This window comes from Capricornis sumatraensis, chromosome 1 (assembly GCF_032405125.1).
Source record: "Capricornis sumatraensis isolate serow.1 chromosome 1, serow.2, whole genome shotgun sequence".
Classification (NCBI taxonomy): Eukaryota; Metazoa; Chordata; class Mammalia; order Artiodactyla; family Bovidae; genus Capricornis; species Capricornis sumatraensis.
This window is the reverse complement of record NC_091069.1, coordinates 231,367,131-231,388,319: the sequence shown is the minus strand read 5'-3', so window position 1 is coordinate 231,388,319 and position 21,189 is coordinate 231,367,131. Positions and strand designations below refer to the sequence as shown.

The window sequence follows — 21,189 nt, the reverse complement described above, 5'->3', positions numbered from 1 at the left end:
CTGGCTTGGAGAATTTTGAGCATTACTTTATAGCGTGTGAGATGAGTGCAATTGTATGGTAGTTTGAGCATGCTTTGGAATTGCCATTCTTTGGGATTGGAATGAAAACTGACCTTTTCCAGTCCTGTGGCCACTGCTGAGTTTTCCAAATTTGCTGGTATGTTGAGTGTACCACTTTAACAGCATTGCCTTTTAGGATTTGAAATAGCTCAACTGGAATTCCATCACCTCCACTAGCTTTGTTTCTGATGATGCTTCATAAGGCCCACTTTCCAGGATGTCTGGCTCTAGGTGAGTGATCATACCATCATGATTATCTGGGTCATGAAGATCTTTTTTGTATAGTTCTTCTGTGTATTCTTGCCACCTCTTCTTAATATCTTCTGCTTCTGTTAGGTCCGTACCATTTCTGTTCTTTATTGTGCCCATCTTTGCATGAAATGTCCCCTTGGTATCTCTAATATTCTCGAGGCTATCTCTAGTCTTTCCCATTGTATTGTTTTCCTCTATTTCTTTGCACTGATCACTGAGGAGGGCTTTCTTATCTGTCCTTGCTATTCTTTGGAACTCTGCATTCAAATGGGTATATCTTTTCTTTTCTCCTTTGCTTTTTGCTTCTCTTGTTTTCACAGCTATTTGTAAGGCCTCCTCACACAGCCATTTTGCCTTTCTTTTTCTTGGGGATGGTCTTGATCACTGTCTCCTGTACAATGTCACGAACCTCTGCCCATAGTTCTTCAGGCACTCTGTCTATCAGATCTAATCCCTTGAATCTACTTGTTACTTCCACTGTATAATCATAAGGGATTTGATTTAGGTCATACCTGAATGGTCTAGTGGTTTTCCTTACTCTCTTCAATTCAAGTCTCAATTTGGCAGTAAGAGTTTCATGATCTGAGCCACAGTCAGCTTCCAGTCTTATTTTTGCTGACTGTATAGAGCTTCTTCATCTTTGGTTGCAAAGAATATAATCAATTTGATTTTGGTATTGACCATTTGGTGATGTCCATTTCTCTTGTGTTGTTGGAAGAAGTGTTTGCTATGACCAGCACATTCTCTTGGCAAAACTTTATTAGCCTTTGTCCTGCTTCATTCTATACCCCAAGGCCAAATTTGCCTGCTACTCCAGGTATCTCTTGACTTCCTCCTTTTGCATTCCAGTCCCCTATAATGAAAAGGACATCTGTTTTGGGTGTTAGTTCTATAAGGTCTTATATGCCTTCATAGAACTGTTCAACTTCAGCTTCTTCAGCATTACTGGTCAGGGAATAGACTTGGATTACTGAGATATTGAATGGCTTGTCTTGGAAATGAACAGAGATCATTTTGTCATTTTTGAGATTGCCTCCAAGTACTGCATTTCAGACTCTTTTGTTGACTCTGATGGCTACTCCCTTTCTTCTAAGGGATTCTTGCCCACAGCAGTAGATATAATGGCCATCTGAGTTAAATTCACCCATTCCTGTCCATTTTAGTTTGCTGATTCCTAAAACATCAATGTTCACTCTTGCCACCTCCCATTTGATCACTTCCAATTTGTCTTGATTCGAAGAGTGGTGCTGCAGCTGCGTGGCACTGGAACGGTGGCTGCAGGGTGCTGGAGGTACTATGAGGAGATACCCCCCATCCAAGGGCAGAGAAGGCCCAGCAAGATGGTAGGCACTGGAGTGGTGGCTGTGCGGCGCTGGGATGACTTTGAGAAGATACCCCACATTCAAGGGCAAAGGAGAAGCCCCAGCAAGATGGTAGGAGGGGCGAAATCAGGACCCAGAGACTCCACAGAGGCTGAGACAACTGTGTTTGAGTGTGTCCTGAAGAGGTATGAGTCAGCAGTGGACTGCTGCAGGGGTGGGGCTCTGGGGGCAGTAGACCCTGGTATGGCATAAAGCCCTCTTGGAGGAGGTTGCCATTAACCCCACCACAGAGCTGCCAGAACTTACACAGGACTGGGGAAACAGGCTCTGGAGAGCAGAGACAGAACCTTGTATGCACCAGGACCCTGGAGAAAGGAGCAGTGACCCCACAAGAGACTGACTCAGACTTGCCCGTGAGTGTCCAGGAGTCTCCGGTGGAGGCGTGGGTTGGCGGTGGCCTGCTGCAGGGCTGGGGGCACTGAGTGCAGCAGTGTGTGCATGCGACCTTTTGAAGGAGGTCGCCATTATCTTCATTACCTCCACCATAGTTTGGCCTCAAGTCAAATAACAGGGAGGGAATACAGCCCCGCCCATTGACAGAAAATTGGATTAAAGATTTTCTGAGCATGCCCTGGGCTTCCCTGGTAGCTCAGAAGTTAAAGTGTCCACCTGCAATGCAGGAAACCTGGGTTCGAGAACAGGATCCAGTTTCCCCCAGTCAGTCTCTCCCATCAGGAAGCTTCCATAAGCCTCTCATCCTTCTCCATCAGAGGGCAGACAGACTGAAAACCATAATCACAGGAAACTAACCAATCTGATTACATGGACCACAGCCTTGTCTAACTCAGTGAAACTATGAGCCATGCCATGTAGGGACACCCAAGATGGACAGGTCATGGTGGAGAGTTCTGATAAAACGTGGGCCACTGGAGAAGGGAATGGCAAACCACTTCAGTATTCTTGCCTTGAGAACCCCATGAACAGTATGAGAACCCCAAAAAGATAGGACACTGAAAGATGAATTCCCCAGGTCGATAGGTGCCCAGTATGCTACTGGAGATCAGTGGAGAAATAACACCAGAAAGAATGAAGAGATGGAGCCAAAGCAAAAACAACACCCAGTTGTGGATGTAGAAATGAGGGGGATGTAAATCATAAGCACTAAAGAGTTTTCTGGAGAGACTCTATCCAATCATTTTCTAATCCCAAATTCTGGCTTATTTTGTGTAACAGTTGCTTGGTTGACTTGAATGGGAAACAAAGTTGGCAGCAGAAAGGAGAGAGAGAGACATACTGCTTGCTGCTCAGTGGATTCTAATATGCTTCCTTGCCTTCTAATAAAAATGAAACAATCCTTTGTGTCCTTTGTGATTGGGCTTAAAGGGGGAAAGGTTTATGTTTTGCAGTCATTTCCAGGAATAGGATGAGATGGAGCCTTTTTGCAATATGTTTCTGATAGCCCAGAGCAAAAATCTTTCTCCTTGGGCTTCTCTGCTTCTTCTGAGTGATGGGAGAAAACAAACCATTGCACAACATAGTTTAACTAAGTTTAGATGAAATATACTTTTGGTAGTGAAATATACAACTAAAACTTTAGGGCCCAACAGCCAACAAATATATGGAATAACTTTTCTTTAAGGGATTTGAACACTATGAGAGATGAAGCAAATAATATGTCGTATTTTCTTTTCATCCCACATGCACACTCAGAGACATAAGTAACCACACACTCCTGCCCGCCCATCCTACTTGCACACCTGAAACATCTCATCAGATGTTAGAGCTTTTTGGAGTGAGTGAAGGATTTCGTTTTTGAAGGATGTTTGTGCTGTGCTCAAAGCTCCTTTATCTGTAGTCTTAGAGACCTCAGATTTTGAGGTTTTATTTTCCATAAATTACCCACAGTTTGTATCACTCTTCTCTTTCCTTATAGTTAAATGCTTCCTGTTGAATTATCTGATTGCGTCTATCAAGAACACGGTCTATGTTATTGATCACTAAATAATGTGACATCACGCTTAGGGAATATGAAAAACTCATTCAAAACTCAGCACACAGATGCTCCCCCATAATAAACAGTCTTGAAAATATGTCAAGGCATATCTTCCTTTGTTAGCTTCCTCTTCACTCTCCTTCTTAGTGCTTAGCAAACAGAAATTGCCAGAAAATTAAGCACGAGCCTATGAAAGATGTTATTAATTTCAGAACTGAGTTGAAAGAAAACCAAACTTAAACTAATTTATACTTATTGGCTGAGATGAGAGCACATCAGTTCCTACAGCCCCCAATTTGGAGAAGGCAATGGCAGCCCACTCCAATACTCTTGCCTGCAAAATCCCATGGACGGAGGAGCCAGGTGGGCTGTAGTCCATGGAGTCACGAAGAGTCGGACATGACTGAGCGACTTCACTTTCACTTTTCACTTTCATGCATTGGAGAAGGAAATAGCAACCCACTCCAGTGTTCTTGCCTGGAGAATCCCAGGGATGGCGGAGCCTCGTGGGCTGCCGTCTCTGGGGTCGCACAGAGTCGGACACGACTGAAGTGACTTAGCATCAGCAGCAGCAATGCTTTAAGGAAGGTGTGGTGCTAAAAGCAGCAGAAAACTGCTTCAATTAATTCTAATCATCACCATCATTAAACAATTCTATTTAGAGTGCCATATTAGGTAACAGGGAGTCAAAAACAAATAATAAGCACTGCTCTCCCTAGAACCCCAGTGTTGATAGCTAATAGCAGATGGTTTGCTTTTAACTCAGGGGCCACAGACAAAAGGCTCCATTCTTGCTTACCAAATTCCCTGAACTCTCCAGTTCCCTGGTAAATTTCTTTCACACACACTCTTACACTTTTTTTATTTTTTTAAAAATGGTAATGTTTGCAGGAAAAATCCACTCCATTGTAAGGGGCACATTATTCTGAGAGCATAGATTTCCTCATAAATACCAGCATCACTTCCACTGCTCTGTAATAAGTGACTGCAGCTGTTGCCATGGTGATTTTCATTTTAAAAAATACTGTATCCACACAAAGACAGGCAACACAGCTGTTTCCAGGAGGCATCCTAAAACATGCCCAGATGGAATGATGCTACTGCCTTTTGCCAGAATGAGAGGGACATGTGTATAAGTCCAAGCAGAACTAAAGATGGGGCTGTGGCTGTGCCCCGATAAGGGTTTATTGGAGGGTGACTTAGAGCTGTGAGAGTTCAACTTACCCCCAGTTTCCCCAGGTAGATACTTAGCACCAGGTTGTTGTTATTAAAATAATTCTCTCCAGTTGCTGCCTTAAAAAAGACATTCTCATCCCCCAAATCTCAATGCTACTCCCAGAACATTCCAGAAGCAAGCTCTACTGATAGCACTCGCTCAGGACTTACTTATCTGAAGTTCCATGGATCACACCAATGTGTTATTAAAATGCTGCAAAGGAGTCAATGCAATGTATTTTAAATCATTCCCCAGTTTCCATTTGGGGAGACAGTGCAGCCTGTTGCTGTCCTGGTCTTTCAAAAGGGAAAACAGTTTGGTTTTCTCTGTGTGGGGTGCAGTAGGCATCAATGAAGACAAATATAAAAAAAATTGATACCTGGGGAGTTGCCATTTTCTTTAACAATGACATTATGGTTCTCAAGGAGCAGGACACTTTTGTTTGTTGTTTTGTTGCCTTGATTTGCATGGCAAACCAGATGCTGAGAATGATGGGCTGTGCTTAGTTGCTCAGTCATGTCTGACTCTTTGTGGTGCCATGGACAGAAGCCCATCAGACTCCTTTGTCCATGGGGATTCTCCAGGGAAGAATACTGGAGTGAGTTGCCATTTCCTCCTCTATGGGATCTTCCCAACCCAGAGATTGAATCCAGTTCTCCCACATTGCAGGCGGATTCTTTACTGACTGAGGCACCAGGGAATGATGTGAGTAGCTTCAATATGTTGGTGACCTTGGGACTTCCCTGGTTCCAGTGGTTGAGAATCATCCATGCAATGCAAGGGATTTGGGTGTGATCCCGGGTCAGATTAACTAAGATCCCACATGCCCCTGAACAACTAAGCCTGCGTGCCACAAGTACTGAGCCCATGAGCCACAACTAGAGAGTCCATGCATTGCAACGAAAGATCCTGAAGGATGCAACTAAGATCCAACACAGCCGAATAAGTAAATACATTTTTAAAATGTTGGCAGCCTCAATCCCTTATTCTAAACAAAATTCAAACTAGTTCTCCCTTTGTAAAGCTGAAGGGATAGTTCTTGCTGTCACACAAGACAGGAGTGGGATTGAGCAGCAAAGTGGGAAAAGAAAGTCTACCATATGCCTCATGGGAAAAGGGTCTGAAAAGAAATTATGTTCCCAGCCTCATACTATGACTTATCTTGTAAAAACATAGTTATGTTTCTGGAATTCTCTGTATTTTATCAAACAATCAGTTACAGCTATTTTGTTATTATTAAGATCATTGAATTATAAGTATTATTATATGGTATAAGTAGCCAAATACCCAGAATCTAATAATAAAAGGATTTTACTTGGAAAGCACAAGTGGTCTTTTTATTCTGTGAGGAGAGCCTTTATTTGCAAAGAAATAATGGCTGTGCTTAACGTCTGAGTAATCAGCAATCTTTGAGGTGGTAGCGGTTATTAAACATAAGGTTGAGATGTGACCCACAAATAATCCGCGGGAAGCTCTGGGGCTTTATGAGCTAAACAATTGCCTGTGTTTGGTCCTGACTTGGCACTGACACTCTCTGTGACCTAGCAAAATACCACTTCTTTCCTTTGTGCTACCGCAATGCAAATGATGCTCAGGCTGACCACAGACTAGGCTTGGAGGCAAAAGAATCCAAGTTACTTCGCTGCTGCTGCTAAGTCGTTTCAGTCGAGTTCGACTCTGTGTGACCCCACAGATGGCAGCCCACCAGGCTCCACCATCCCCGGGATTCTTCAGGCAAGAACACTGGAGTGGGTTGCCATTTCCTTCTCCAATGCATGAAAGTGAAAAGTGAAAGTGAAGTTGCTCAGTAAGTGTCCGACTCTTCGTGACCCCATGGACTACAGCCCACCAGGCTCCTCTGTCCATGGGATTTTCCAGGCAAGAGTACTGGAGTGGGGAGCCATTGCCTTCTCCGCAGTGCCCTGAAATATTCAATGTCATCCATAATAAAATACATAATAAAATGGAAATAAAACAAACAAACTCCTATGGTTCCTTGAGACCTGTAAGAAATCAAAATATTTCATTTGTCTTCTCATCATGTTGCAAAGTAGGAAATCAGTGGCTCTCTTCATTCTTTTCTTTAAAAAACAACACAGAAATCAAAGGAAATATGGAGAATGAAGTCACTCATCCAGAGTTAAGCAAGTAATCAAAAACTGTTCCAACTATGGTTTTCTTGGCTTCTTACCTATATGCCTAGCCCTGCTTGCAGATATTTTGCTGCTCTGAAAAGTAACTAAAACAGAGACGTTTCCTCTAGACAGATTAGAATTCTTTAAGCATGCAAAAAATAAAAGAAGAACTCATTAATTTATCAGATTTAAATATTAACATTGGTAAGTCAATCCTTAATGCTAATAAATGTTATTAGCTTTTTAATATCAATGAGGTACAGAGGTTGGTGACATTCTTGTTCCTCAGTGGATTTGAGAGGACTGTCCCAAAACTCAACTCCCAGTAAATCAGAAAAACTGATCAGCAAGAAATCACTCATGTTGACCAGCAACCATGGATAAGGAAAGAATCCGGAAATTATTTCATAGTCATTGCGAGGAGCTAAGGTAATGAAATATGGGTGATACAGAATGTTAAATAGACCAGAAGGGTGAAATATATTTTTTTCTTTTTTTTTTTTTTTTACAAATGGTTTCAAATACTTCAAATCCTCTTTTTTCCTTGTGCCCAGGGCGGAGAGAAGAGACCCACTGGGCTGTCTTTCTAGCTCTTGGCAGGGTTTGCTGAAGATCAGAAAACAATATGGGGAGGAAGCTCTGTGTGATTTATCTTAACTGGGTATAAGAAAGTGACGATTGGAGATGTAAGTGGAAATGATGCAAGTGTATTTAACCACACATTTCATTTCCCTTAGACCTGGGAAGCTAGAGGGAGACAGTCTAAATAATTATAGTAGGAAGGTTATCTTTCAAAATTTCTTCTCTTTAATTAAATTCCAATATGATTATTTCTATTGGTTTTCATGCTTATTCATTCAGCAAATATTTGCTGAGTGCCTACTAAGTGCCTGGCAATATTGTAAATGATGGTGATATGCCAGTAAATATAAGCGAGAGGGGTGGCGTGGGGAAGCAAAGAGACAATAAATATGAAAACCAACAATCAATCTTTTGAGATGGGAAATGATCTGTTACCCTCCCCAAACAGATTTGAAATAATTCAAAATTTAAAATTATAAAGTGACTTCAGAGACAATATCTTATATGAGTTTCTTCGTATTCCAATGAAATGTTTTGTCATGAAAGCTCCATTTTGTAGATTTAGGGGTTGAAATTAAGCAAAGTTAAGTGACTCAGCCGAATTCTTTTAAACAGTGAATATTGCTGGGGAAGGGGATGGGGGTGGGAGGTGAGGGCAAGAATAGGTTGGAAGCCTGGGACTGACATGTACACATTGCTATATTAAAAAGAGATTACCAACAAGGATCTCAGTATTTTGAAGTAACCTAAATGGGAAAATGACAAATCTAAACAGCATATTAAAAAGCAGAGATATCACTTTGCCTGAAAATGTCCGTAGAGTTAAAGCTATGGTTTTTCCAGTAATCATGTACGAATGTGAGAGTCGGACCATAAAGAAGGCTGAGTGCTGAAGAATTGATGCTTTTGAATTGTGGTACTGGAGAAGACTCTTGAGAGTCCCTAGGACTACAAGGAGATCAAACCAGTAAATCCTAAAGGAAATCAAGGACTGATGCTGAAGCTGAAGCTCCAAAACTTTGGCCACCTGATGTGAAAGGCCAACTCTTTGGAAAAGACCCTGATCCTGGGAAAAATTGAAGGCAAAAGGAGAAGAGGGTGACAGAGGATGAGATGGTTTGATGGCATCACTGACTCAATGGACATGAGTTTGAGCGAGCTCAGGGAGATGGTGAAGGAGAGGGAAGGATGGTGTGCTGTAGTCCATGAGGCTGCAAAGAGGCAGACATGACTTAGTGACTAAACAACAACAAACGGGGAAAGAATTGAAAAAGAATAGATACATGTGTGTATAGCTGAATCACTTTGCTGTACACCTTAAACTAACACAACACTGTTAGTCAACTATGCCCCAGTATACCAGAAAATTTTTAAATAAAGAAATAAAATGATCAAACAACTAACAAACAAACAAAAAGAGTGAACAGGGAAGCCAGGGTTTAAATTCAGAACATCTTCTTAACAGCCTAGGTAGCTCAGCTGGTAGAGCATCAGGCTTTTAATCTGAGGGTCCAGGGTTCATGTCCCTATCCAGGCACCAAAAAATAAATAAACAAAATAAATTCAGAACATCTTTCTTTAAAACTTCTGCTCTTTTACTGTATCATAGCACTTCCAGGATTAATTTAACATTTTGTGTACCTATGTACAGCCTGGCATGCTACAGTCCATGGACTGGCAAAGAGTCGGACACGACTGAGTGACTGAACTGAACTGAACTATACAGTTTTCAAAATGAAAGTGAAAGTCACTCAGTTGTTTCTAACTTTGAGACCCCATGGACTGTACAGTCCATGGAATCCTCCAGGCCAGAATACTGGAGTGGGTAGCCTTTCCCTTCTCCAGGGACTCTTCCCAACCCAGGGATCGGACATTGCAGGAGGATTCTTTACCAGCTGAACCACAAGGGAAGCCCAGGAATACTGGAGTGGGTAGTCTATCCCTTCTCCACGGAATTTTCCTGACCCAGAAATCGAACTGGGGTCTCCTGCATTGCAGGTGGATTCTTTACCAACTGAGCTATCAACAATTCTCCAAAGTCATGTATTTAACCCTTCCACTCTGTATTGCTAATTTACAGCATGGTGGATTAACCACTGCTTTCAATTTTCACTGTGAAGGGAGCAGGGTTGTTGCCAGACCCTCTGGGTTTGACAGTAACTTTTGCTACCCTAGAGGCAGTGATTTAATGAAGTACAATAGCTTACAGGACTGGTGTTCTTACAGTGAATTTGCTGGGGATGGCAGGTGGGAGATGTGGGGGTGGGGATAAGAGGCCGTGCGTGGCACACACAACACCATGGTTACAGATGACACCCTGGGGAGTCACTGATGCTTTTCTTTGCCTTTGTCGCCTCATTTGTAAAAAAGGGATGATAATTACATTAGTTTACCTTACTTATCTTAGGGTTGTCATAAGAATCATATTGTACAATAGATGTAGGAAGACTTCGTGAATGGTGAAGTGTAGTTATCACAGAAAGAATCCTCTAAATCAGCTGTCTGATGGATGACATGTAGCTAGACTAGGCTTCTCACTGTTTCCACTCAAGAGGACCTAAGTGTTCTGCTGGAATTTGGAGCCAGTGCCATGGTGTGAGCAAAACTCCAGCTAACAGACCAGGTGTTCTAATTCCAGGTTCTCAAGCCCAGAGGCCTGCAAAGCACACCTTTATTGAGCCTGTTATCTAGCTGTCATTTAAAGTCATCCAGAAGGAAGACCGGTTCTGCATATTTTGAAAAGCGCCTGAACTCGATGGAAGGTGTCCATGTGTTTGCACAAAAGCACTGTTTCCCCTGCAGACTCTTCTGGGGGATCTGCAGATTCTTCTGGCAGAATCCCCATTGGTTTCAAGACCCTCCCCCCACATCCCCACTGCTCCCACATTCATCCCCACCCCCAGCCTCCCAGAACCTCTATTACCATCCCTCTGACCCCTCACCCTGCCCTGACTAAGACTTGAGGCCCTGCTGGGGAAATTTTCTGGAGAACTTCTCCTCTATTACGTTTCCAACCTATAGAAAACAGTTTTCTCATGTTCTCTTTCTTATTTATTTAAAAAATTTGCCACAATACCTTTCTTCAATTTTTAAAAACTTATTACTCCTGCAGGTTTTATTTGTCCTTAATGCTATCATATAAAAAAATTAAATTTGCTGTTGTATTATTTGATGCTTCAAAGTGGCTGAGAGTTGGGGAGGCCTGTTGGACGAGCTTGCTTTGAAAACTCACTGGTTTCCTCATTATGAGACCAGCAGCACGTAGCCGGCCCCGCAGCCACAGGCCTCCTTCCTGTGCCTGCCCCTGACCCTGCTAGAGGCCCTGGCTCAGACCCAAGGGCTCTAGGTCAACACCTCTCAAGATCACAACGGTGAGATCTTAGCTACAGTCTGCCCCTTGAGAAGTTTTTCTTGGTGACGAAAGCACCAGGTCAGTTGTTCCAAACATTCATTAGCTCCCTTTAAAGGGAATTTAAGCAATTTTTTTATCCTTTAGAAATTCTTAATACTTAAGTACATTAACTTTAACTCTATTTAATACTAGCATTTGTGTGCCTTTTGATTAATATTTCATTCATTTTTAATGGCTTAATAAATCCTTTTAAAAGGCTAAAGGAAATATAGGCACAGGTGGGGCAATTCTGCATGTAGTCTAAAGTAAGAGAGCCTAATCTCTTTTTTCCTGGCTGAATATAACCGATGCTTAGCTCTGTAATATTGTGTAAATTACTTAATCTTTCTGTATAATAGGGATGGTAAGAGTACCTGGCTTTCTCCAAAGAAGTCCCTTTCACAGTTTAAGATGGTTCCCTTCTTTAGCTCTCTCCCCAAGGACCATTTAAGATGCAGTCCTACTAAAAATCAAGCATGTGAAATGTGAAATAGCATTTCTAAGACTTGAGGCTGAGAATGCTTGTGACTGCACATGAGCTTAAGGGTTTTAAAGCCAAGAGTTTTCTTCCATATTTTATGAGCAGAAACCTATGCGCAGCTCTTGTAGGTCATTAAACATAATCAGCTATCTTTCATGGAAACTGTTGGTCTTATCACTGCAAGGGTGGGAAAGAATACTCACATTTCTACCCTGTTCAAGGTGCATTTGTCTCCTGGGACTGGAAGTATATACACGTGTGCGTGCTCAGTTGTGTCCTAGTCTTTGTGACCCCAGGGACTGTAGCCCACCAGGCTCCTCTGTCCATGGGATTTCCCAGACAAGAATACTGGAGTGGGCTTCCATTCCCATCTCCAGGGGATCTTCCCAACCCAGGGATAAAACCTGTGTCTCCTGCTTTGGCAGGCAAATTCTTCACCACTGAGCCACCCGAGAAGCCCAAAGAAGTATATATGTCTCTCATTAATCAACAAATAAATATTGACTTGCAACCACAGGAGTCAACTTTGAATGGTCTTCATTCACTACTTACAAGTGATCACATCTGAGATGTGAGAAGGACAATCTAAAGTACACGAGAACCAAACATCCTTGGGTGCCGTGGCAGCCATCCTTTGAGCCATCCTTTGAGCCATCCTTGACCCTTGGTACCGACACCCTTGTGTAGTCCCCTCTCACACCGTACCAACACTGGTCTGTGTGATCAATAGAAGTGATAGTCCCCTCTCACACTGTACCAACGCTGGTCTGTGTGATCAATAGAAGTGATAGTACATCCTGTCTGAGATTAGACTTAAATAGTTACCACAGCCTCCATTTTGGTTGCTTTTTCTTTCTCTCGCATGCATTATGTCATAATCTTTCAGTCTTTCTCTTAGATTGCTCTATGAAGGGGAAGTTAAGTCATGACCAGCCCTATGGAGGAGAACGTGTGGCGTGGAAGTTAAACAGCTATGTGAGTGAGCTTTAAGTGGATCTTTTAGTCCTAGCTGAGTCCTCAGAGACTTCTGTGCTGGCCAACAGCTCAACTGCAAAGTTATAAAACCTTGAACCAGAGGGTCTCAGTGGACCCTCAGGGACAGTGAGATGAATGTTTGCCATATCAAGCAAACAAAGTTGTTGGGTAATTTGCTACCCAGCAATGGATAATTGATAGTTACTTAAGGTCTAACTTGGTTTCACATCAGACCATCAGGAAACAACTTTACAGACCTATTATATAATAGCAGTGGCTTTATGTAGTTAGGGATTACTGCTTTACTTTTAGCTTTTGTAGTTGGCAGATTTTTAAAAGGTCAATTTGAAGGATAATTTTGTGTCTTTCATAAGACTACAATCAAGAACATTGTCTATTATGTCACCCTATGCCCTACTTTTCACATTTTAATAACAATACTGGCAGATAATTTGTGTATTTTCTTTAGCTGGCTTGGAGAACTGTGTAAACTGACATACTTCCCTTTGCACTTTGTTGCCAGGAGGCTCTGAACAAAGTTTAGTGCCAAATTAAGTATCTAATTATGGGCTCCCCAGGTGGTGCAGTGGTAAAGAATCCTCCTGCCAATGCAGGAGATGCAGGTTTGATCCCTGGGTAGGGAAGATACCCTGGAGAAGGGAATGGCAACCCACTCCAGTATTCTTGCCTGGGAAATCCCATAGACAGATAAGCCTGGTGAACTACAGTCCTTGGGGTCACAAAAAGTTGGACATGACTAAGCATGCATGCACTAAGTATCTAATTGGTGCCAGATACTCATCTTCTTGTTTAAGAGATGTCTTATCTTTTACTTATTACCCTTTTTGAAAGTAAATGTTCCTTAGTCCCACAAACTAACTCAAGTCCTTTGTGGATATAATTAAGGCTAATTCAAGATACTATGAGTTTGCTGAGTAATCGTTAGGTGCAAAGCAGGGTAGCAGGCCCTAGAAATACAAAGATGAACAAGACAAGAAGTAAAGCTTCCTTTTAAGGAGCTCAAAATCTAGTATTGAACAATTACACGGAGAGCCAGCCATAAAACCAGCTGACAGTCCTGTTCATCACAGGGTGAATAAAGTAGGATGAAAGTGTTGGGGAGAGAAAAATGATCCCTGACTTGGGACAAAACCCAAACTGGACCCAACGAAGAGGGAGAGGCTGGCATTACTACTCAGGGAAAACAAGAATCATCTAGGATTTCCCTCGTGGTCCAGTCGCCTATGCAGGGGGCATGAATTTGATCCCTGGTCCAGGAGATTCCACACGCTGAGAAGGCAACGAAGGCTCTGAGCTGCAATCACTGAGCCCAGGCCCTTTAGCCTGAGCTCCATCACAAGAGAAACCACTGCTTTGAGGAGCTTGAGCACCGCAACTAGAGAGTAACCCCCATGCCCCACAGCTGGAGAGTCGCGCCCGCTCACCACAACTCGACAAAGCCTGTGCGCAGCAGTGAAGACCCAGGGCGGCCAAAAATAAATAAATAAATAAAAGAATTATTTAAACAAGAGTCATCTTGGTTATGGTGAGAAGCTTAGTGTGGCTCAAGAAGGGGTGAAATAAAAGTGGAGGTGTATGGGGTACAAGTGAAAACAAGTAATATGCTTCTGACTACCTGGGAACACAGTTTACAGGGAAGAGATGGCAACACAATAAAGGCCATTTTTTCCACATGAGTGCTGATCAAATTAATAAATAGCTAACCTACAAGGGAATAATAAAGCTATTTAATAACAGTATACAGCACTCCCACTCAGCTGTAATACTGCTGAATTCTTGCACAACAGAAAGAAAGAATAATTTAAAATTAGAAACATGTCCAATTCTTATTAATTATCCACAGATTCTGTCACATTTCCAAAAAGGGGCCCGCTGGTTGAAACAAGAGTTAGAGAGAATTCTGGAGGCCCTGCTTCCAGTAAAACCACGAAACCTCACAAAGATACAAATGCACCAATACAAAGCAAAAATGAAAGCCTTTTCTGCTCTTTTCTGCTGGTCTAAACCACATTGGAACCCACTGTGTTTACATTTATTACAATCAGTAGTATGTTTTCTTTACAAGACCTCAGATTACTCCCCCAAATAAATATGCTTCCCTTAGACTGAGTCAAAAGAGCAGATTGTCATCCTGACCTTAGTGAGTCAAAGTGCCTAAATGCTAAAGCATTCACCAACTAACCAGATTAATCAGCCCTTTGCATATTTATTAGGAGCTGAATGGTAAGTTATTTGATGGCACTCCACAAATTTTTGTACTTCTTTAGACCAGAAGCTACAAGCTTAGGTCCCAGCAAGGCCACACCTATAACGTAAAGGACCTAGCTGTCTGTGGAAATGAGGGCCAGGGATGAGAACTCCCTGTTTTCAGTTGTGGCACAGGCATGCTTTTCTGGTTATTTTTAATTGTCTGTGAGAGACATTGAAAATCTTAACCATTATGTAAAATTGGCTAATTTTTAAATGTTAGAAATGAAAACAAAATTTTGAACACTGTGTGGACTGAACAAAATGTGTCTGTGGACTGAACAAAACCCATAACACATGGGCTATGACCAGTAGAACATATGTTGTAACTTCAGCTTTAGGAAATCATATTAGCAGATGTTATCTTTGGCACATATTAAGAAATTGTTCAGAAACCACTTTTAAGACGTGCATTTGTTTTCAGTGACTTTATGACATCGCCTAGTGCTGACAGGAGGACACAGCAATGTTAAGGAAGTTAAGTGTCCTCAGAAAGTTGTTAATAGGTGGTTCATGCATCCAGCAGAATGAAACTTATATAGAGTCCCTTCCTGTATTAGTGCATATAAGTTTATACATAAATTATAACAGCTTCTTGAACTCATGGCTGAATGCAAAATAAAAAAATGGAAATTTCCAAGAGTAAGAAACAAAAGGAAAACTGAAAGCAAGAATAAGCCCTACTCGATGCCACTAAAAAAAAAACAACAAAACAAAACCCTCACCAAAGACAAATTTGTGTGCTTCATTTAACTGACCTGAAGGAGAATTCAAACCAATATCCTTCACTTTTCATTCTAACTTTGTTTAATAAAAAGATTTAAAAATATATACATAGTTTAGAAAGAGCAACCACTGTGAAGGAGAAGCAGGAAAAAAAATTTAAAAGGGAGAACTTGAACCAAAAGAAACAGAAACAGCAGCACAGTCTGAATAATATATATAACATAATGAAAATACATAGCCAATTTTAAAAAGAAACAAACCAAAATCTACAAAGTAAATGCTAACTGCTCAGTCATTTCCAACTCTTTGTGACACCACTGACTGTAACCCACCAGACTCCTCTGTCCATGGGATTTTCTAGGCAAGAATAGTGGAGTGGTTTGCCATTTCCTTCTCCAGGGGATCTTCCTGACCCAGGGACTGAACCCAGGTCTTCCCCAATGCAAGCAGATTCTATACTGTCTGAGCCACTATGGCTAAGTCGCTTCAGTCGTGTCTGACTCTGTGCAACCCCATAGACAGCAGCCCACTAGGTTCCTCTGTCCCTGGGATTCTCCAGGCAAGAATACTGGCAAAACTCAGCTGACACAGTTCAAAAGAGAATTAGAGAACAGGATCTGAGTCAATCATTCAAATAATATAAAGGGAAAAAAATAAATAATAAGACACATGCAGAATAAATTGAAAAGATCCAACAGATATCTAATAACAGTTTTAAACGAAAGAAAAGAGACAAGAGAGAGACTACCTTATAGGAGATTTTTTATAAAATTGGATAGTCATATTAAGTTCTGAGTGGAATAAAGTAAAATTAATGCACACATTCAGAAAACTAAGATCATGGCATCTGGTCGCATTACTTCATGGCAAATAAATGGGGAAACACTGGAAACATTGAGAGACCTTATTTTGGGGGGCTCCAAAATCACTGCAGATGCTAATTGCAGCCATGAAATTAAAAGATGCTTGCTCCTTGGAAGAAAAGCTATGACCAACCTAGAGAGCATATTACAAAGCAGAGACATTACTTTGCTAACAAAGGTCCATCTAGTCAAAGCTATGATTTTTCCAGTAGTCATGTATGGATGTGAGAATTGGACTATAAAGAAAGCTGAGGGCCGAAGAACTAATGCTTTTGAACTGTGGTGTTGGAGAAGACTCTTGAGAGTCCCTTGGACAGCAAGGAGATCAAATCAGTCAATCTTAAAGGAAATTGATCCTGAATATTCATTGAAAGGACTGATGCTGAAGCTGAAACTCCAATACTTTGGCCACCTGATGGGAAGAACTGACTCATTGGAAAAGCCCCTGATGCTGGGAAAGATTGAAGGCAGGAGGAGAAAGGGACGACAGAGGATGAGAAGGTTGGATGGCATCACTGACTCGATGGACATGAGTTTGAGCAAGCTCTGGGCATTGGTGATGGACAGGGAAGCTTGGCGTGCTGCAGTCCATGGAGTCACAAAGAATCAGACACGACTGAGCGACTGAACTGAACTGAATGCACACTTAGACATGCTGTAGTGAAACGGCACAATTACAATACACAGAAAGAAAACCAAAATCAACCAGAAAGAAAAGACAGGTTAGCTTTAAAAATGATAATGGTTACAGAGTATATTTTTTAATCAATAGCAACAAAGTTCAAAATACAGTTTTCTAATATGTCCAAAGTTCTGAGGGAAAATATTTGTCAACTTTGAATTTTATGGCTAGATAAACTATACTTCAAAAGTGAGAACAAAATAAAGAAAAATTTAAGCCAAAGACTAATAATTTACTGGTAAATTACCACTACTGAGATAATTTACCAAAAATCTCATGCCTTTAGTAAAATAATCATTACATGAAAAGTTTTAGAAAAAAGAAAGCTGGACACAGAAGAAAGAGCAGGTTTGTGAAGCAATGTTAATTAAAGAAACTATTAAATGTAAGATAAACCAAAATAAACATTAATTGTAACAACAATGATTATTTGGTTAAAAATGAGGTGGAATTAAAATAATAAATAATCACATGAATGATGGAAGGAGTAAGAAGAGTTAAAGCATTTTCATTTTTGGGGTGTTATCTAGGATGTTGCTAGAGATATTTATTTGTTTTGGACTTTGTTAATTACAGATGCTATGTGAATTATATGTTTAAAATTTAAGGATAACGACAAAGGCAACAAAAGAAACTGAAATGAGTCACTCACACAGTAGAATAAAAATATAAAAGAGACATAGGTCATTCAATAATCCAAATGAAAGCAGAAAAGGAGAAAATAGGAAGTATTAAAAAGTGTTTACATCAAAAGTACAGAGTAAGGTATATGTGTGCATGCACCTGTGTGTACAAACAGAGATGAAAATGACATGCTCTATTAGCCTATTTCACCATGTAGATATATATATATATTGTATGTAATAATATATAGTAAACTGTATATCATATAATGTGTAATATATGTATTATATATTACATTAATATTATACATATAATTCTCACATGAGTACAAAGATACACACACACACACAAATATTTTAATTTTGTAATGGCAAAAAGACGGCAACAACTTAAAGGCCCTTTGATAGGAAAATACACAAATTTTAATATATTTATATCATGAACTATTACTGAGTAGTTAATATGAGTGGATTATACCTAGAATTATGAATATGGATAAATCATAAAAAAAAGATGATGGCAAGTGGAAAGAGCAAGTTTTAAAAGAATAACATAGCAGACATCATGATTAGCCACTCAAGAGTTAACAGTCCCCCTTTTTCCCAGTGACTTTTTTTAAGGAAGTTGAAAAGCTAAAATATTCGATACTTCGCCTTCTCTTGCAGCAAAAGGTATATCAGTTCTAGCAAATGAGATGAATGAAATTCTCTCTGGGTGTTTTTTCTTTCCTAAAGAAAATGACAAGGGTTAGAAAGAAAAAGGTTTTGAGTGTGCCTTTCCCCTTTGCTCCCCCTGGAATATGAACTGAGGTTTCATAGACAACTAGCCAGCAGGTGAAGAGTTCCCCAGGGACGGTGCAGAGTATGACACATAACGTCACTGTCCTCTCTGACGACGCCTCTGAGCCACTGGATCAGAACAGGACCCCCTTTCCTTAGATTTCTTGTTTTGTGAGACAAATAACACTCAATTCTTTAGTATCCTATAGCGTATTTTTCTGTTACTTGCTGCTGAACACAACCTAATTGAAATAAATAAGTACAGTAAAATACTATTTTTGTAAATTTTTACATAAAATGTACAGAAATGTGTTATACAATGTATACATACATACATACAGACAGACAGACATAGGACATAATTAAGAGATGGTTGAGAAGGACAAGCAATGACTTTAGGGTAGTAGCTACCTTCAGGGAGAAGGGAAATGGGGAAGGAAGAGAATTGGAAGGAAAAGGACTAAACAGTAGTTATATTTTTTATTCCTTAAAAAAGAGTCTTAAGGTAAAATCAATCTTCTGGAAAAAAATCTGAGTAACGGGTACATTTTTTTCTGTATACGTCTATGTAGCTGAATCACTTTAAATATTTTTCTCTAAAACAAATGTGAAATCATGCCAGTTTTCTAGTAATCTATGATGGAACATGTTCTGTTATGTCTGTTGTATGTGGCGTTATATAACTTCCTTATCCAACCTATTTCCACACTCCTGTGAGTTAAAGTAAGGATGAAGATAAGTCTATTTTCAATCAATCTGTTCAGGTTCTGATTTGCTCCAACTGTAGTAAATGACCTAAGAGAACAGATATCTGGGAAACTTTTATGCTGCAACAGACTGAGTAAATAAAAATTGTGGAGAGTGTTCCAAGAAGTAAGAAAGCATGATGACTGGCAGCTGGAGTCAGTGTAAGCAAAACTATAGGATAATGACAAGCCTGAAGAAATCTCAGATCATGGGCCAATTTGCTATAGGGCAAGCCAGCTTAGAATCAATATTTTTTCAATTACATTTAAACACTGTTTCACAATCTAGTATTTGGACAGCAAGTTAGCAGTGTTGTAGTTATTAATTTTTAACAAAATTTTGGCTGTATGAAATATGTATTCTCATAGGGAAAAAATGAAAAAAAAATTCAGAGTGCAGAGGGTATAAAATAAAAAGTGAAAGACTCCCTCTCCAGGCTCTTAACTCACACTCCCAGAAGTACTATTAATATTTCTTCTGCTTCTAGAACTTTTATGCATGGATTAGTAAATATATAACTCTCATTTTTTAGAATAAATATGAAATAATATCATATGTATTATTCAGTAAATTGCTTTTTAACTTAAAGTAATATATTGAATATCTTCCAAATTAGCTCATATATAACTATCTCATTCTTTTGGACAGCGGCAAATATTCTATGAAGTTATCACACCTATTAAAGCAATTCTATATTGGTAGACATTTAGGTTTTTTAATTATTTGTTTTTACAAATAATGTTGTATAAGTATCCTCTTTTCCCCACAGATATGCCACTTTTATCATAACCAAAATTCCTACAAATGTTTCTGTGGATTTTTCTAACTCTAGGCTTCCATAAAGCTGCCAGCTTTTTCCTTCACACCACCAAACGTTGATGGCTAGAGTCTCATAATACATTTAGTATCTGGTAGAACTTATACCTGAGTGTTACCCAGGACTTTCAGAATTTTCCTTGAATGTTTATTTTTCCAGATAAGATTTAGCATCATTCTACTAAGTTTAAAATATCCAGTCTGTTTCTCTGAGCAGTCAGCCATTATCACACACTCCACCTGTAGAGGATTTACTGAGGAAACGGAGGCAGGGAGGTTCTGGACTGGGGACAGTAGGCACAGAGGAGGAAGAGTGGGATACAGAACTGAATAGAGGTGGGGTAAATAGAAGCCATACGATAAACTGTGAGAGCCCTTAGATCCTTTACCATGAGGTACTCCCAGCATGATGGTAATCTACTTATACCTCTGATTAGAGGGACTATTGGAGAAGGTAATGGCAGCCCACTCAGTACTCTTGCCTGGAAAATCCCATGGACAGAGGAGCCTGGCAGGCTGCAGTCCATGGGGTCACTAAGTGTCAGACATGACCGAGCGACTTCACTTTCACTTTCCACTTTCACTTTTCACTTTCATGCATTGGAGAAGGAAATGACAAGCCACTCCAGTGTTCCTGCCTGGAGAATCCCAGGGACGGCGGAGCCTGGTGGGCTGCTGTCAATGGGGTCGCACAGTTGGACACGACTGAAGTGACTTAGCAGCAGCAGAGGGACTATTTGTAGATGCTCACTAATTCACAGGTACTTAGATTTGGAGCTGCCCCCAAATAAAGGCCAGATTCCCAATTACCCTACAATAAGACTCACCAGTTGACAGTCTAGACTTGTTTCTAGCCCACATCCTGGGCCTTAAACTTCCAAAACCTATTATTAGTATTCTGAGACAAGTGAAAATATTGCATTCATGAAACAAGAATAGGACCCTAGAAAAAGAAACAATCAAAAACAAGAAAGGGCTTTTAGATAGAAAAATACAAAAGCCAAAATGAAAATTTCAAAATTGGAACATAAAGTTGAGCAAATCTCCTTAGATAAATGCAAGTGGAGAGAGTCCTAAAAGAGTAGGTGCTTAAACAGGTTTTGATGCTTCAGAGAAGAAGGCCAAATTCTTGTAAAGTACAGCTTGGATAGAACCAAAAGGAAAGGTGAGGCAGGCTTGTTGAGTCAGTGGGGTGGAAGCCAGTTTACAGGGGTTAAGGAGGGCTTTGAGAAAGTAGAGTAGTACAAATCATGTGCTCGTGTTGGTGTCGCAAGGGA

The 21,189-nt window shown here is 40.4% G+C and overlaps 1 protein-coding gene and 1 non-coding gene across 2 annotated transcripts in view; one reads left to right on the top strand and one right to left on the bottom strand.

Moving 5' to 3' along the window:
• SLC9A9 (solute carrier family 9 member A9) overlaps positions 1-21,189 on the bottom strand; it is a 649,412-nt gene that overhangs the window by 353,544 nt on the left and 274,679 nt on the right. The window lies entirely within an intron of this gene.
• On the top strand, positions 9,025-9,097 carry TRNAK-UUU (transfer RNA lysine (anticodon UUU)). Its single transcript has one exon. It is a non-coding gene; the product is annotated as a tRNA-Lys (tRNA).